This window comes from Perognathus longimembris, chromosome 28 (assembly GCF_023159225.1).
Source record: "Perognathus longimembris pacificus isolate PPM17 chromosome 28, ASM2315922v1, whole genome shotgun sequence".
Taxonomy (NCBI): Eukaryota; Metazoa; Chordata; class Mammalia; order Rodentia; family Heteromyidae; genus Perognathus; species Perognathus longimembris.
This window is the reverse complement of record NC_063188.1, coordinates 45900718-45917873: the sequence shown is the minus strand read 5'-3', so window position 1 is coordinate 45917873 and position 17156 is coordinate 45900718. Positions and strand designations below refer to the sequence as shown.

At 39.9% G+C, this 17156-nt stretch overlaps 1 pseudogene; it reads right to left on the bottom strand.

The window, feature by feature from the left end:
- Positions 1 to 15698: 15698 nt before the first annotated feature.
- On the bottom strand, positions 15699 to 16710 carry LOC125343798 (annotated as a pseudogene).
- Between the last annotated feature and the right edge of the window lie 446 nt (positions 16711 to 17156).

The window sequence follows — 17156 nt, the reverse complement described above, 5'->3', positions numbered from 1 at the left end:
GGGTGGGCTTCCCCTCTTAATATTCGCTGTAGGGCTGGTTTTTTATTCACATACTCCTTTAGTTCTTCTTTGGTGTGGAAAGATCTGGTTCTCCCTTCGAATGTGAACTCCAGTTTCGCTGGATATTTGATCCGAGGTTGTAAATTGTTATTCTGAAATATTTGGATGGTGTTCTTCCACTCACTTCGAGCTTGGTAAGTTTGTGTGGATAAGTTGGATGTTATTCGAATCCTCTTCCCATTGAAAAAAGTTTCCTTCTTCGCTTTGGCTGAATTCAGAATTTGCTCTTTAATCTTGACGTCTGTAGTCTTGAATATTATGTGCCTTGGGGTGGTTTTCCTGGGGTCTGGCCTGCCAGGTGTCCTATAGGCTTCGGTTACCTGGATGGGGTCCCCTGTGAGATTGGGGAAGTTTTCTGCAATAACTTTATTGAGAACATGATTAAGCCCTCTGCTCTGATATTCGGCTCCTTCTTCTATTCCAATTATGCGCAGATTATATCTCTTGTCTTTGTCCATTAGTTCCTGGATTAATCTTCCCTGAAGCTTCACCTTTTCTTGGAGAGTGGTCATTTTCTGGTTGTTGTCAGCTGCTTCATCGTCCAGGCGAGAGATTCTGGATTCCATATGGTCAACTCTTTGTGTTATGGTTTCAATTGCGGAGTTTATGGATGTCAGAGAGCTATTCATGGTTGTCATATCAGCTCTGATCGTGGAAATTTCTTCCTTTAAAGAGTTGTATTTTAAATCTATTTTTTCATGCATTTCAATTCTCAGGGGGTGGAGATTTTCTTTAAAGGCGGCTTGCATTGTATCCATTTTTGCTTCCATTTCTTTAAACGAGGCTTGCATTGTATCCATTTTTGCTTCCATTTCTTTCTTGGCTTCCTGGGTGTCCTTCCAGATTTCCGCTCTAAACTCCTGGAATTGTTTTCTGATTTCATTTCTGACACTTTCGATCATTCCTGTTAACATGGCCTCATTTGCTTTTTATTCTCCATCTCCTCTTCAGTCGTGCTGCTTTTTGGAGCTGGCGAGTTGGCTTGTCCTTTGATGAACTGAGTTATGTTTCTTTGTGATTTGCGCATCTGGAGGTCTGTGTAGATCTTCCCTCCCTTCTGTGTAGGCGTGTCTACGGCAGCAGGTGCTGTCGCTGTGGCCCCGCCCACCAGTGCAGGGCACGCCTACCAGAGCGGGCGCTTTCGCCGGGGCCCCGCCCTCCTGTGCACTGTGAGTCCCCTACAACAGGCACTTTAGCGGGGTCTGCCTCCCAGAGCGAGCCCTGGGTTGTTGGCTTGTGCTTGCGCCCTCCCGCGAGTCCGTGGTGGGGGGAGGCAGTATGTGTGGGGCCCAGTGGGATCGACTGTCCGGGTGTGGCTTGGCACCCTCAGACCTTGCCTCCGCTGCAAGGAGGGGGAACGAGATCAGGCTCAGGTGACCCTGCTGGGCTGGTATTGCCCACCAGCGCCTGTGATTTTAGTTGTAAGAGTCCGCAAGGTCCAGGCACCTCAGGTGGGGCTTGCCCTGCCGGCCGTCCCCCGGCCCCTGTTGGGAAGGGGACGGGGCCGGTTCTGCCAGTTCAGGAACCTTTGGGGGCTTGGGGCTGTTCCGCCCTTCCCCTGCTAGACTGGCTTCCCAGCGCCTGATGGGAGCTTCCCGCCTGATTTGGGGGTTCTTTGTTCCCACGGGAGTGGGGAGGGGGAGGGAGGGAGATCTAGCTTCTTTGTCGGGCTTGGGTCTCCCATTGGGGGAAGGGATTATGGGGGACTCACTTTTGCTGCTTTGTGTGTGTGTCCCGCGCAGCCGTTGGCCCTTCAGGGGTTGGTGAAGTGTTGTGGTGGCTTCCCCCGTTCCCTCTTTCTGCCGTGCTGGGTTCCCTTGTCCGAATCCGGTGTGGACCCGAACTTCTCGTCGCTGCCGGTGTGTGTCTTGGTCCGCACCCTGCCTTGTGTCCGTGGGGTCTCCCGCTATATGGAGTCTGCGCTCCTGGCAACCTGTCTGCCGATCGCCGGGTTCCCCTTTCCCAGCCTGACCCTGTTTGGGCCAGGGTCGGCTGGTGGGGGGAGGGTGCCCTGGTGAATCTCCGGCTCCGTGTAGGTTTTCGGTTCTTCTTTTTTGCTCTTTTTTGTTTTCCTGCGTTTCTGCACTGCTTCTGGATGCTGGTTTTGCTGGGTTCTTGGTGGGGTGTTGGGTGTTCGAGTTCCCAGCTCGCTATTCAGTTGGTGCGAGTCGGGGTGCCTCCCTATTCTTTCGGCGCCATCTTTCTCTCTCTTCAGTATTCATGTTGAATAGAAACCTACCAAAACAGCCTTGAGCGAAAAATGTAAGGCACAGAATCCAGGTCCTGAGTTCAAGCCCCAGAACTAATTCAAAAAACAAAATAAAATCTATATATAAATTGGTAAATGACAGACTTTTCTCTCTTTAATTTCTGTTTATGAGAATAATTTTACTTTGTGTTTATGAATATTCTAAACTCCATATGGTTTATAATATCACTCATAGGATAAAAATAATCACAAGGATTATTTTTTTTTTCATTCCTGGAACTTGGACTCAGGGCCTGAGCACTGTCCCTGGCTTCTTTTTGCTCAAGGCTAGCACTCTGCCACTTGAGTCACAGTGCCACTTCTGGCCATTTTCTATGTATGTGGTGCTGGGGAATCGAACCCAGGGCTTCATGTATACGAGGCAAGCACTGTTGCCACTAGGCCGTATTCCCAGCACTGGATTAAATATTTTTATGACATCATCGACTCATCCTTATTTTTCACATTATTATTACACACATATGCAAATACCTTAGATATACTATGTAGTTGGTTTTAGGGTTCCAGACCACTACAATAAAGGAAAAATTGGACTGGGCATATATTTTAATTGTAGCACACTTACCTAGATTGAACAAGGCTGAGGGTTTAAAATATAACACTGAAAATGAATGAACACATGAATTAATATGAAGACAGTGCAATAAAGTTAATGTCATAAGTCTTTAATTTCTTAGAGAATATAAAAATTAGATTCATAACATACTGTGGTATTGTTAGTGGACTTTATGTTTAAAGAACAGTACATAAACTTTATAATTGCTAAAATTTTAGTGTCAATCTGAATCTTTAAAGTCTTAATCTGCTAAGTGATCAGAATGTTGGTTCATCAAGATTGAGTAGCTATAATATTTTCAAAAATACACTAAGAAAATGAAGATTTTCATATGAATGGACTATTCCTTTCATGAGAGACTTCTCTATAGTATATGACACTGATTGACAGCATCTTACCCTCTGTGAAATTTCTTTCAAAATTAAGAAGAGGACCTAGTCCTCTTGAGAACTTCTGCTGCTTTTTCAACTAAAAGTTTCTCTAATATTATAAATGCTTAATTGTCATTTTGATATTGGTCATAGCATCTTCATGAGTAGTAAATTCCATCTCAAATAAAACTTTTTTTGGTTTATCAAGAGAAAGCAACTCCTCATTAGTTAAGCATTTATCACAAGATTATAGCTCTTCAATAGTATTTTCAGACTCTGTTTCTAAATGTACTTCTTCCAAATTCTTGATGATCTGGCTATTTTGAGCCCTCCCATGAATTATATATGCACTTATTCACTCTAGAATGGTAATCCAGTCCACAAAAATTTTAACTTACTTTTTCTACACTTAAAGATCACCATCTATAGCAATTATGGTATTAGTACACATATTTCTTAAATAATATATTTTGAAATTTGAAATTACCCCTTGATCCATGGGCCAATGAATGTTGTGGTAGCAAGCATGAAAACAACATTAACCTGATAGTATATATCCATCAGAGTTCTTTGGTGACCAGGTATATTGTCACTGAGAAGTAATGTTTTGAAAGAAATCCTTTTTTCCCAAGTGGTAAGTCTCAACAGCAAAATATTTACTAAACCATATGTAAACAGATACCGTATGTTTCTGGTTTTCTTGTTCCAAATATGGAACACAGAACAGATTTAGTTAATTACATAGGGTGTGAAAATGTGGGAAATTATAAATAAACATAGGTTTCATTATAAATTCACCAGTTAATTTAGCTCCTGGTAGGAAAGTCAACTTACCTTTGAAACTATAAAGCCAGGCCCTGACTATTTTTTAGCTTAAGAAAGTCATTGATAGTACTTTTTTTCCCAATGGAACAATGTCCTTCGATCAATCAAATGCTATTGTTTACTGTAGCTACCTTCATCAATTAGGTAGATTTTTTTGGGTAACTTGCTGCAACTTGTACAATGGCTTTAGATGTTTGGGCATAGCTACTTCCATTAAATCTTATGGACCAATATCTGCTAGATTTAAACTTTACTTCTGTAGTTTTTACAGCTTTCATGACAAAAAAAATAACAGAATTAGGGCCTTGCTGAGAGAGTTGTTGAGGGAGTGAGGGCTCTGTTTGAGAGAAATATATTGTGTTTGATTTCACCTACCCTAATCACAGTTTTTTCTCCATGTCAACAATAATGACTTCTTTTCTCTTTTAAATTTTGGTGGTTATACTTTCTTTAAGAACTTCCATTTTGTATACACAACTTGGCTTGTGTTTGGCACAAGAAGCCAAGCTTTTGGACTATCTCAATTTTGTCTTATTTAGTATGTTTAATCCTCTCTAGCTTTTAATTTAAAGTGAGAGATATGTGAGTCTTTCATTTCACTTGAACACGTATGGTTATTAGCTGGCCAAAATTTTATATTATTTTGTTTCAGGGAATAGAGAGATCTGAGGACAAAGAAAAGGACAGGTATCCTGGGTCAATTATGCACATAACTGTCAATTGAGTTGCCATTATATATGGGCATGGTTTGTAATATCTCAAAACAATTACAGTAAAATCATAAAAGATTGTTGCTCACATGTCAGATTCCAATGGCTCATGTCTGTAATCTTCAGCTACTCTGAGGATTCAGGTTCGAAGCCAGCCTTCAAGGAAATGTTCATGAGATCTCATCTCCAATTTAACTATAAAAAGCTGGACTGGATGTGATATGCAAATTATACAGTGCATATTCCCAGCAAGAGCCAGAGACAATTTAGACATACACACACACACACACACACACACACACACACACACACACACTTACTGATCATCTATCATTGTGAAAAACATAGTAATGATGAAAATGTTGGATACGTTGTGAAAATCAATGAACGTGACAGAGACACAGAGTGAGTACATACTGTACCAGTAGACTTACTGAACATAAAATGGCAATTGGTGAAAAACACATTACCTGAAAAGTACAATAAAAAATGTATAATTAAATGAAATGTGCTGATTTATATTTAAGCCAAGGAATATATACATGTTGTAAGAAAATGAACATTTTTGTTTAAGTAAAAATACTAGATAAAATTTATGTTTGTATTTTCAACTAGGAGCAAAATTGATAACTTTAATCTGATAAAATTCTCTTAAATAACTTCCATTGGGCAGAATCTGCTCATCTAGTGAATATTTGGAAGCTGTTCATCCACTGTATTGATATGAGACAAACATAGTTCTATGGTGAACATATTCTTATTGACCTTGTGATGTGACTGTCACTAAGCCACTAAAAGTAAATCTGCTCTTCTGTACTCATTTTTTTCTATTCAGATAGAAAATAATTTGTCAGCATGTCTGCCTACTTTAACTAGGTGAGATGAAGCTAAGCTAATTTAATAGGAATTGTTCAATAGCTTCGACCGACCTGACACTGTCAGTTAAAGTAGGTCTATGCCTCACTGTCTTTCATTATTCCCAATTCTTTTTTCAGAATGGTTGAACACCAAGTCAAATAATATGCTTAGTATTCAATAGGCCTGATTTTTTTTCTCAAGGACATTCTTCTGGTGTCAGAAACTGTCAAAGTAGAAAAAAGCATGTACTGTGAAGGTGAGAGGAAACTAATTAAGTATACATAGCTCCAGCCAAAGAAGCATGACTGCCTGCCTGACTCAGGTCACAGCTGTTGACTTGCATAAGTTCCTAAGTTGCAGTTTCTCTTGTACAGAATTTAACATTCCTGGATTTACATTGAATATGGGCTTTCCTCAAGGAATAATGCATAGCTTCAAGTTCAAATATTCTGGTTCAATTAGAAATGCTTTATTTTAGGTCATTGTACTTCTCTAGCTTTTCAGCTACATGTACTTATTTTGTTGCTGCTTTGTCTTAACTTTCTATGACCTGCGCAGGACATAGAATGTGAGCAGGAAATAAACTTGTGTTAGCTAAGTGATGACGAAGGTCACAGACATACTCTAGAATCAACTAAAACTTCTCTTGAAATCATTAATTTGTAATCTGTAAAGGTGATTTGCAGAGGGGTTATAGTTACATTAGTCAGGTACTGAGTACATTTCTTTTTGAACAGTGTCACCCCCTCTATCATTTTTGCCCAAATTTTCCCCTCCTGACTCCCTCCCCCCAACTTGTGAACTTCATTTTCAACATAGTGTCTAGTGAGTATCACTGCTGTTAATTTTTAACCATCAGTTTTGTGTGACCCATATTTAGGATGCTAATGGTAATAGTTTTTCTTACTTCTCATGATTATTATGAGAATGAGTTAAAAAAGAATATATTTAAGGTTTTTAACATAGTACCTGGTGCATAGTTTATGTCCCAAAGCTACAACTCTATTATTAGATTAGAATTTAAGAAATGTTACTCCAAAACAGGACTGATTCAAAAAGCTCTTCCTACTTAAATTTACAGGTTACCTTGTCCTTAAACATTACATTTGATGGCTGTGACCTGTCATGTATTGGTGTCTTCAAACTTAAATATAACAGCACTTTTTTCCAATTAAACTATCTACTAAGATTTGATTCTTTGAGAAATGTAGCAATGTGATTTTATGTGGTTGCACTATTACAACAGATTGACTTTTAGGTAAAAATAAAACAGACAATTCTCAATGCTACATATTTTGATTAGGTATGTAAATATAGATATATCATAGATCTGTATATATATGTACATATGCATACATTTGAAAATATATCTGTATGTGCTATGTATTATATGTGTGTATGTGTGTATACATATAACAAATATATACATATATTATATATTATATATGTATATATGTATTACAAATACCCAGACACACATTTATATACGATGCATTTCAGTTATGTTCATTTCCCTGCCACCCCCAGTTTCCCCTAAATTGTAAAGTTAATTTCCAACATATTGTCTTCTGAGTATCACTGATGCATTGGTTCACCCTTTGTCTTTTGTCTCACTGTGGGGTTTTTTAGCCACCCCCCACCCTGCCTGCTCCCCTGACCTGCAGGAGAGATGGGAAAGGCACGCCCTGACCTAGAAGATCCAAGGAAGGAAATGGTCGACAGACCGCCCACACCCAGCCCTCTGTCACCAGAGGACAATCAGACGTGTCTGGGAGAAAAGTCAGCACAAGATCTCATTTACTGAGGAGGTACATACAGCTAATATAAGGCACAGGGGCCAATAAGATCAAAGATCAGCAGGAAGGGAGGAATGTACGTGTACACTTATCTATGTACTGTAACTGAAGGCATGAGCTGTCCATAAGGGCAGAAGAGCCAGGGACCAATCCTAGAGGTGGCCTGATTTTTTGTCACAGCCCACCTCCCTGATCGCCGTTAGGTTCCATCTTAGCCACAAGAGGTCCCAGGACTGAGAAACAGGTGGTGGTCAGGTGGTTGACTTCCTCTTTCTGATGTAACATGTCCAGGCGTGTCCCACATCTCACCACTTTGTTATTCCCCTTCCCTTCCCCAAATCAGTAACAAGACAGGGTACAAAAATTAAATACAATAAAAACAGAGGATAAAACCCAAAGGAAAAATATGAACGTTAAAACCAATAGTTTCACACAGTGCATTTAAAAAATAACCTAGAAAAACCTCTTGTTTCCATATCTTGGAGTTCATTTCAATTAGCATCATTTTATAAGATCATATGTACATACCTGTTGTGCTATTGTAATTTCCTTCTAGGACTATCCTAAACATATACTAATTATTTCAAATGAGGGGAAACATGAAGTCTGTGTTTCTTTGGGTCTGGCTTACTTCACCTAATATGATTTATTCTAAGTTTTTCCATTTGTTCCAAGTTTTTCTGAAAGGGATGATGTCATTACAGGAAGGAATAGGAGAAGCAATTAGGCACCTTGGCACAGGTGAAAACTTACTTAATAATGACCCAGAAACACAACAAATGAAAGGAAGTTTTGATAAATGGGATCACATTAAACTCCAGAGCTTCTGCATGGCAAAGGACATAGCTGGCAAGATAAATAGAAAGCCTAGAGATTGGGAGATCTTCACTAGCCATAAAACAGACAAAGGCCTCATATCTAAAATATACTTAGAACTAAAAAATCCCACAAAAGCAAATCCTCAAGGAAACAATTACACCATTAACAAGGGGGCTAAAGACTTAAACAGCGAGTTCTCTGAAGAGAAAATAAGAAAAGCCAAGATACACATCAAGAAATGTTCAACATCTCTGCCCATAAAGAAATGCAAATCAAAACAACATTGAGATTCCACCTCACCCCAGTAAGAATGGCCATTATCAAGAAAGCAAGTAACAACAAATGCTGGTGGGGATGTGGCCCAAAGGGAAGGCTACTACACTGTTGCTGGGAGTATAAACTTTTTCAACCACTCTGGAAAGCAGTATGGAGGTTCCTTAAAAAGCTAAATAAACATAGACCTTCCCTAGGACACAGAAATCCCACTCCTGGGCATTTACTAAAAGCCCCATGAACAAAGCCAATACTAATACAACCAGCACTATGTTAATTGCAGCTTTATTTACCGCAGCTAAGATATGGAACCAACCCAGAAGCCTCTTAGAAGATGAATGGATCAAGAAGATGTGGTACATATATAAAAAGATTAATGGTTTCAAGACAGCCCAGGCAGGAAAGTCCATGAGACTCTTATCATCAATTAACCATCACCAAACCAAACATGGAGGTGTAGCTCAAAGTGCTACCCTGAGTAAAAGAGGTGCTAGCCCTGAGTAAAAAAAAAAAAAAAAAAAAAAAAATTGCTAGCCCTGAGTAAAAGAGGTCAAGGACAGCACCCTGGCACTGAGTTGAAGCTCTAGGCTGGACAAACGCAAAAGCACCCATAGACTTGGAGCATCTTTGGGTATATTTTCATGACAGTATGCTTTGGGACTTTTACTTAAAAAGATAGTGAAAATTGCAAAAATCTGAATTCTTTGAAGCAAAGAAAATACTAGGTACCAAAGGTTGTATGCAGACAGCAGAGTGTGGAGGGTGGAGGAAGTTGTTTTTTTTTTGTGTGTGTGTTCATCAATAAGATTGTGTTTAATTGCAGACCTACAGGAGAAAGTGGGTGTAAGGAAAATGTTTAAGTTTGAAGTAGACAATGTGAGTCACCATAGAAGCAAGGTTTAGGAAAGGTAGGTTCTATTAGTGAAAAACTGAGAGAGCCTCTCAGTGTCTTGGCTGTGGTCTGGAGAGGGCAAAAAAGAGAGGAACTCATGCAGAGAGCAGAGTTTTAAGAGGATAAACAGGGGAAGAGCTTGTCTATTAGAGAAATCTGGGGCTATTGCTGATTGGTTCATGTGGGAGTCAGTTTCAGGTGATAGAAACATAGGTCTTGCTATGATGACCAAGTCCTATGATGATGAAAGTTCCCATCTTGCCTAGAATGGTGAGGCCTAATGGCATGTTGTTTCCATTCCTATCAGTGGGATAGGCCACCTACACACCTGGGTACAGTATCTCAAGCAGACAGAGGTCCATGAATACCCTGGAGAGACACCCATTAATTGCTTTTGGAGCAACATGGGAACTAGAAAGTCTAACATGATCTAGTGTAAAATAGTAATAAATTATAATTAAATAATTAATTAACATTAACAAAATCAGATGATCATAAATCCCAGTACTATAGGCCAAATTGCATTTTGCCTTTATAATTAAGAATCAATTTGCATATTTAGTCTACACACTCATATGGAGTAAGTAAAGTGAAAGGTCAGATGAGATGAAAAGGAATACATGTTTGCACAGTAATCAAGTTGTTAAATGCCTTTGCTCAACTTTGTTCTTTGTTAACTGTATAATTATTTGTTAAGTCATGTCCATCCTAACCTCTGTTCTTTTACAATCCTAGAAAAGGAATTGATTTTATAGTTATTCCAAAGTGAAGCAAGATTGGGCCAAAGTAACAGCAGAACAGAAAAGATCCAATAAAAGCAAGAAATGTATCCAATGCCTAATGTATGAAACTGTAACCTCTCTGTATATCAGTTTGATAATAAAAATTTGAAAAAAAAGCAATTTAAAATATCCCCCAAATAGCTGTAACTACTTTTGTCAGTTATGAATGAATTATGGCTGTACATAATAAGCTTTAAAAATGAGACTCAGGATAGCTTTCACTTATTACAGAACAGGTTTGAAGTCTGAAAGTAGGATTCATATAGTATAGGCCTCCAAGATTCCTAAGCCTATCTCCAATCTGGGCAACTTTCTGCTCCTCTGGTGTGTTAAGAGTTGTAATCATGAGAGAGTGGTGCATAAGTCTGTAGAAATCTCTTCAGAGACATCCTCTGGACTGATAAAATCGAAGATGTAAACCTCATGAGCTTGAGTCACTGGGTCTTTCCAACAAGCAAGAAACATAAAGGTGGGGAGGAAGTTTTAAAGCAGAAAAGAGACTCTGGTGGAAGATAAAATTTCAGTTGTAATGAAGGAATACATTCAGGCAATCAATTTTGAAGCATGTTGATTACAGTAAATAATATACTGTGTATTTCAATATCATTAAAAATGTGGATTTCAGAGGCTGGGGATATAGCCTAGTGGCAAGAGTGCCTGCCTCGGATACACGAGGCCCTAGGTTCTATTCCCCAGCACCACATATACAGAAAACGGCCAGAAGCGGCCCTGTGGCTCAAGTGGCAGAGTGCTAGCCTTGAGCGGGAAGAAGCCAGGGACAGTGCTTAGGCCCTGAGTCCAAGGCCCAGGACTGGCCAAAAAAAAAAAAAAAAAAAAAAAAAAAAACCCAAAAAAAAATGTGGATTTCAAATACTTTTACCACATAGAAATGGCAACTATGTATGGAGATATATAAGTTAATTAGCCTGACCTGTTTGGTATCATCTTTGAAAAATTATTACTTTCACATATTGTCCTCTAATTGTATATATTTGGTGTTTATACTTTGTATCTTATAGAATTTACTTCTTCCTTACTTTTACACACTAACATTTTGTCTTGGGCTACAGTTTTAATAACAATGTCAAAAATACATAGAACCAAGGAGGATTCAATTATCATTGAATTAAAAAGTACTTTCATTTATTGAAAACCTTAAATTAAATCATGCTATGAATCAAGTGCCATATCAATTTTTTATGGATTTTGTTCATTTAATCTACACAACAATTATTCAAGGAAGGTACCGTTTTTATAAAATAAAAAAATCCAATCCAAGAGTAAGTAATTTGTCAGCAGCCAAATGATAAAGATGGTGTAGAGGCAGGATTCAAGACTAGTTTGAATTTTAATCCCACATGCATAATCGTTCTACCTTTGTACAAGGAACTTATACCTGCAAAACACAGTGAAAAGGACTTGTAATATATTACATGTAATATAATCAGAAAATGCTATTATGAAGTCCATTGCAATATTACAAGGAACAGGCTTGTCATTGCAATCTGTGAACATCAAAAATTGCACTCAGTTATAAAAATATAAATGAAAAGTTTCCAGAAAGATCTGTCCTCTAAAAGAAAGTAAAATTACATTGTAGAAGAGAAATGAATCATGATCACAGTTAAAGTATTAAACTGGTATTGGAAAGATTCTTGTCAGTAAACCAGAAAGGTTAGATAAAAATGGAAAATTTCTGGAGTATACATAAATTATGGAAAGTGACTCAAGAAGAAATAAATCATTTGAATATTCTAATAATTACCAAAGAAATCGAAGCAGTCATCTGAGAACTTCTGGCAAATTAAACCATTGATATAGCCTTCTAATATATGCAAATTATTCCAAGGAAACAAAAAGAGAAAATACACAACTTAGCACAATGAGATTAGCATGATCATGGCATAGCCACAGATTGAAAAAGAAAAGTCAGTGATATCAGTTTGACTACATATTCCACATAATTAAACAAAAAGCTAAGGGCTGGGAATATGGCATAGTGGCAAGAGTGCTTGCCTGGTATAGATGAAGCCCATGGTTCGATTCCTCAGCACCACATATATAGAAACTGGCCAGAAGTGGCACTGTGGCTCAAGTGGCAGAGTGCTATAGCCTTGAGCAAAAAGAATAAGGGACAGTGCTCAGGCCCTGAGTCCAAGGCCCAGGACTGGCAAAAAAAAAAAAAAACATAAACAAACAAACAAAAAAACCAACCAAACAAACAAAAAGCTAACAAAATCCTACAAAACGTAAAATTGAAAAACACAGGTTGACCAAACTAAATTTGTATCCCAGTAATGCCATTTAGTCCTTTAAAAAGATACAAAGAAGTCTGGGAATAAGGCCTAGAGGTAGAGTACTTTCCTCACATTCATGAAGTCCTGAGTTCAATCCCCAGCATATACATATACAGAAAAAGCCCAAAGTGGCACTATGGCTCAAGTGGTAGAGTGATAGCTTTGAGCAAAAAGAAGCCAGAGACAGTGCTTAGACCCTGAGTTCAAGCCCCAGGACTAGCAAATATATATAACAAAATCACTTCAATGTAGGTAAAGCATTTGAAAGAAGTCCATGCTCATTCATAATTGAACACAAGAGACATGTTGGCATAAGTTCATAGAGCTGGAGATGCTGCAACACAATGTTTCAGACCTTTTGCTCTTTGAAAGCTAATGAGAAGTGAAATGAACAACAAGTTAAAAGTGGTTTGGCTTTGATGTTTTTATTTCCAATGTACCCTATGAAATTATGACTTTTTCTTTTTTCTTTCTTCCCCATGCTTTCCCATGTTACTGTAACTGACTTTGGTACACTTGGTATTGTATGTACATTTATCAGAAAAGGGAAGGGGAACACCAAAATGGAGAGAGGAAGGATAAAAGTTGAACTAATGCAACAGCAATACTTATGAGACAATCTGCTGTAAACCAACTATACATCTCAGGGGAGAGGGAATGATGGGAGAAATAGGCACAAGGAGGTGATAAGTTTGATGAGAAATGTACTAGCTTCCTTATGTATGTAACTGTAACCCCTCTGGACATTACTTTGCCAATAAAAAATAAATAAATAAAATTTAAAAAAACAGACTAGGAGAACAAATTTGAAGAACATATGTCTGGCACATGACTGGTATCCAGCACATATAAAGAAAATAATTAGGAAATATACAAAATGGACAGAAGTTTTAAAAATATTTCACTAAAGAAGATAGTACAGTGCTTGCTCTCCTAAACTTTGCCCTGTGGGCTTCCCAGGCCTCCTCTTTCATCTCTCTTTCTCTCTTTCTCTTACACACACACACACACACACACACACACACACACACACACACACACAAATAGGAGAGCTGCAGGGAAGTGTCTGCCAGAAGCCTGGACTGATCCCACTCCTGCACCAGGGTATGAGATCCAGTGAAAACCCTCAGCCATGAGGACCAGTGGGCCAGTGCTCTCAAGTAGTGATGGACCAGAAACTCCCTCAGGCTGTATGAGGTTGAGTCAGTTTGGGTGTAGATTGTTCATTTCATAGGCTGAAGCATATGCCTATGCTGAAAGTCTCTGAGATTCTCATTTGCTGAAAGGTTCACCTTATTTTTTCCTTTTTATTTTTTTCAATCCTTGGAGAAACCTTTGTAGAGGCTCAGTCCTGCGGGAGCAAGCAGTGGCAGAACCCAGCCTGCCATTACCTGCCTGTCCCATGCTGAGGGGAGAGAAGCAGATAGGGTTTTAGCCCTGTCTCACTGAAGGGATCAAGGTCCCCATTTCCCCAGTCACATGGGGCTCAATATTAACTGAACCTGTGAAGTGTATGCCAGGAATGACGGAACTGATCGGAGCCTCAGTCTGACACTGCAGATGGGATGGGCGGGAGCTGTTAGAATTGAGGTTTCAGTCGCCCACTTTAATTTTCTACAAGAACCCCTCCCCCAACCTTACCTTACCCTTTAGTGCAGTAATTTACTGACTTAAAAAATGCTGCATAACTGACCTCAAATGGGTCATGGAGGGTCCCCAGGGTTTCCCCCACACACACACCACACTCACTAGGCATGATCTTGTGGGGCCAGGTGCTTGAAGGGTGCCTCACTGTCTCACCCATCACTTGCTTTCTCCTGCCCTTCGGGGGCCACAAGTTGGGCTCTGGTCTATTCTCAATACCTCAAGAGAGAAGGGAGGGATTAGGTTATAGCTCTTTAGTTTAATGGGAATTGGAAAAGGATCATGTCCTACTTTCCCAAAGAAGGGAAGGGACCCCATTTTGACCAGAAGTCATTTTGTATGTAGACTCCCAACTCAGAATGAACTCGGAGTAACCCTGGCTGATGTAGCTTTGCAGGAATTCAGCGTGTGGAACTGCCTGAGAAGGGAGTGACAATCACTTCTCCCCTAGAGGGCTGGCTCCTAGCAACGGAATCACAACAGGTAATTTTTAAAATAATTAACAATTAACCAAGTAACAGCAACAGGGCCCATGGCGAAAATCCCCTAGTATGAGCCGATTGTGATCAAAGGTTAGCATAGCCCTGTGCTTTGTCGTTTTTCCCTATAAAATCAGCCTGTAAGATAGAGAAGTTGTCGTTGTCTTTCCTCAGAGATGGCCCTGACCGGTCTGTGCAATTCATTCTCGATGCTTGGTACGAAGTAAACTTTATTTTCTCTTTTGTGCCAGTCTCGTTCTTTTGGTCACGGACCTCGGGGAGCCCCCCTTTCATCATACATGTACAATCTCTTTCACTATCAGAGGAATTCTTGCCACTTACATCCTAGGAAAGTATAATCCTCAGTCTGTGAGCACAAAATTTACAATGGTCAACAACATACCAGTTTATGAAAAAAGAGGATTAAGGATTAATAAAAAGAATATACAGTGGTAGAACAGATGAAAATATTTTAGTCTTTCTATTTTTATTGTAAAGGTGACAGTACCATCAGTCAGGTATTCAATGTATTTCTCCTTTCTTAATTTAATTTAATTTTATTGTTAGGTTGATGACAGAGGAGTGACAGTTACATAAGAAAGGTAAGTAGTACATTTCTTGCCCAACATTGTTACTGTAAGGCCCACCCCAGGAGAGCTCCATGCAGATGCCCCTGCCTGTGTAAAGTCTCCACTCAGTACCTGTGTTACCTAGGTAACTGGCATACCTAGAGGCAGCCACCTCTATTCACCTGGCCACACCTCCGGAGAGAAGGGGCGGCCCCCACCCAGCCCTGCCTTATCTAGTCAAGAGCCAAAACAAAACCACGAATAATGGGGGGGGGGCGCTTATGAAATTAAATATTATCTCAGCATTAATAGCTAAACAGAGAAAGGAATTAAAACCCCTTAATTAAAAAAATCACAAGTACACTATGAAGTGTGTAGAAAAAAATTTTACAGACTATTTAAAACCTGGAATCGCTGACTATTCAGAAACTACAGAGATGAATCTTGAGTCGTAGAGGAGAACACCACAAAGGAATTACGGAAAAGTCTACGTTGTTCTTAGACGCCCCCTATGCCATCAATCTCAGAAGAAAGCCTGACATTGATTAAATATTGAGCCAAGCTAATGCTGGCAGCAGATCCGGTGACGGTAACCCGCCTATCAGGAGAGCCTTCCACCGGGTTCGAAATTTTGATATGCGTACCAGACATGCGACGAATCTCATTGATTTTGGCTCCTTGAAGCCCAATTATACTGCCAATCAAGTCATTTGGGATAGTGAGTTCTTGACATGTAATGTGAGCAGATACATCCAGACCTGCACGGAATCCGGTGTTGCCAGGCATCATGGGAAAATGAGACGATTGCGTTGCCAACTAGTGCAACTTGGTCAAATCAAGAGAAGATCCTTCCTGTTCAGAACTGAGGCACATGGACGGACTAGTGTGAGGGAAGCTCGCACTATTGCTGCCGGCGGCGTTGCTCCTGTCCGGACCACCTGCAAAGCTCACTGAAGAACTTGACAGCTTGGGCCGGTAGGGGATGTTGACACCCTTCGGAGGGAACTCCAAAATGAGCATGCAGATCTGCTTGACACACTCAATGATAGATTGTGGAATACCAGCAATTACTGATGGCCCTCTCAGTTGAGTTTGCCAGCATATCACCCGCCATTTGGACTTGAGCCCCTGTACTTTCTCGCAATTGCCTGATCTTGCAACCACCTTTCCCAATGAGAGAGCAGCACTGACTAGCAGGAACGACTAGTCTTAGAGTGATGGAGGGTCTTGTGGAAGCTGGACTACTGGTCATAGAGCTGCTGATATCCTTCTCCTGCTTGTCAATGATCAAAGTAAAGGCCTTGACGATGGCACTGGTGGGTCCAACCAAAGTGATAATTCTCTCAGGACCATTACCTTCAGAGATGTTAATATGGGCACCACTCTCCTCTCTCATCTTCTTGACCTATTCTCCTTTTATTCCGATGACACTACCAACTTCTTTCCCATGCATGAGCAGCCAGATGGTAAGAGTAACATTAAATCTTCCTTCCATCACATCAGTGTCCATGTCGAGACGTGTTATAGAAAGCTGATTTCAGGTGGTCAAGTAAAAAAAAGGCAGGCTTCCGGCCACTGAGGGGAGAAGAGGAGCGGAGGGAAGAGGAAGATGGGGGGCTGGGGATGGAACAATTGGAGCAGGTGGGAAGGTACAGGAGGAAGGAAGGAATGGAGAAAGAAGAAGAAAGGGAAATGAGACCCCAGGACAGGTGGAGGGCAGCGGAGGGCTGGTAGACTGAAAGGGCACAGGCTGTGGCTGCTCCATTTAAGTGCCTCTGCTGGTTTGTGACAGTTTTTTTTTTTTTTTTTTTTTTTTTGATGTAAAACACAAAACCTGCAATGTCACTCCTAAATTTTACCAGGGACAGAAAAATTATTTTCATAAAAATGCATATTTACTATATGAATAATTTATGGATGTGAGGCTCACGCTGGGAAGGCTCCACGCAGATGCCC